Source organism: Lepisosteus oculatus, chromosome 14, assembly GCF_040954835.1.
Source record: "Lepisosteus oculatus isolate fLepOcu1 chromosome 14, fLepOcu1.hap2, whole genome shotgun sequence".
NCBI classification, from domain to species: Eukaryota; Metazoa; Chordata; class Actinopteri; order Semionotiformes; family Lepisosteidae; genus Lepisosteus; species Lepisosteus oculatus.
In genome coordinates, this window is record NC_090709.1 from 47,610,664 (window position 1) to 47,612,870 (window position 2,207).

Consider the following 2,207-nt stretch of genomic DNA (forward strand, 5'->3'; position numbering starts at 1 on the left):
TTTCAATCGCCGGCGTCTCCACTCTGGATTTCTTCCTGGGCGCGATATCTTTCCTTACTTGTGTGTGAATTTCAGCGCGACACATAAACCCTTTGTCTGTTTTATAAAGATTATATTTTAAATCAGTTAAAACAAAAAAGTACCAATTACATACATGTAGAAAACACATGTATCTAATTTGAAAATTTGGGCAATGTATTACTAGTAGTGGAGCTGAGCTCACAGAAGAGCAGTTGATATCGTTAAACCACGTATTATTTTTAAATGACGCTACTAAGCACTGGCACGGTGTTTGTGCAGTCCTACCCAAGCTTTCTATCGACTGGATGAGTCTCCTGTTCCATCTCCAATTCTTTCCGCACATTTCGCCTGTTTCACCACCATTATCATTAGACTATAGCCACTAATACGAGAATACTGTTCTGAAAGACTGTCTTAAATAATAATGTTGAAAAGGGTAATGATAAGAGTTTTTTTCATTAAGGTAACCATACATTTGCCTGTATAGTACAACTTATTATCTGTATCCGCAAATCCCCAATATTAATGCTGTCTCCTGAGAAACACAAGTGTAGAGTCAAATAATATTACAACAAATCTATTCAATTAACACCCCTATGTGACAGAACACATTTAAGACTTACACCCCTTTTAAATATGTATTTCCTTCATTTCAGTTCTCTCCCCGGGATACCTGAAAATTCATTATAGTATAATAAAGTCTGTGCATGCATTACCTGTAATACAGCTACTGATATAGATAACATTAAACTTCATTATTAAGATATTACACTTTTATTAATAAAATATGTATTGATAAAATTCCTTGTGAATAATTGTAGTGTCTGGAAAGCAATTGTTCATTACTTAATGACGATATTATTTCCACTACATTCAGGACAGTTCCAATGTAATCTATTGTTCCACTTCGTCTGCTTAGTCTCCTACTTTAGTAACATCTAATGGGGAGCAGCTGTTATTTTAGGTTTGTTGCAATTGAGAACAGGTTTGCTACAGAGCTGCTGACAAATTTCAGCAGCCAGTTTGTTGCAACTGACCCGTTGTAGCTACCAATCAGAAAAAAAACCAAACGCAACAACTTCAAAAGAGAAAGAACATTAAAAACAAATCTGGGGAACAACATAAACACAGAATCTAATGCGAGAGCTTTATCAAGTCTTTAGTGCTCCTCTTGTCTCAGTAGACCTCTCTCATATATTTGTGTACAGGTCAACTGGAGGTACACAGCTGATAGTAATTTAAGTAGGGAGCTGCATCACAGCATGCGTGGGCTGCAAATGGAAAAGTATAGGTTTATTCCATGCTGAAAATAGAAGTAAACACAACGTTTCAGCTGTGGAGCCTTCTTTGATTGTGACTCGAAATAAATCTTTACTTGTTCGTTTGATGTTAATTTATCTCCATCAAATACCTAACAGTATCTAAACTCGACAGTTGCTCTCAGTAGCTAAAGACACTGCTCCAGGTGAGGCTTGAACTCACAACCTCAGCATGACTCCGCTGTGCACTGCTGTATAAGTACCGCGCACCGACCAATTGCGCCACTGGAGCTGTGCAAGTTGTGCTCCTCATACAGACTGACGCTGCAGAAACACAGGGTGAAAACGGTTTCAGTTGTGGATCCATCTATACATGGGGAACACTAAAATAGCAAGGAAAATACAAGAAAAGAAACTGAAAGAATTGTGCTAACAGCAAAGGGGAACTGAGGTGGTCAGACAAGTAAATCAGCCTGGCAGATTATTTGTATCGACATTTTTTGAGTCAGTCAGCAAACAGATTTCTCTTCATGTGCCTTAAACTGTGCAGTTTGTATCTTCGCTGTAGATAGGTTTCTTCAGAAGTCCAGTAAACTGACAATAATGGAGAACTAGCTGACGCACCCCGTCGTGAAGACCCTCTGTAAGGTGATTACACGTTTCAATTTCAAGTCGCCTCCCTTACACTCAATTGCAGCCCCGAAACTGAGAGAAAGCATGAGAAATGGCTTCAATTTCAATGTGAAAGTGCAGTACAGGCTCGATGGCTTCACATCTCCCATCAATCAAATAAAATTGCAGTAAAGTGATCTAAATATGACTCTTAAGTACTTGGAAAGATGATTATTTTGAGCGTGCCTCCAAGGGTCTGCTACGAGGCTTAAGTTGGCTTCTGATTCGCCAGCTTCTTATGCGTGTTTTTCGTTC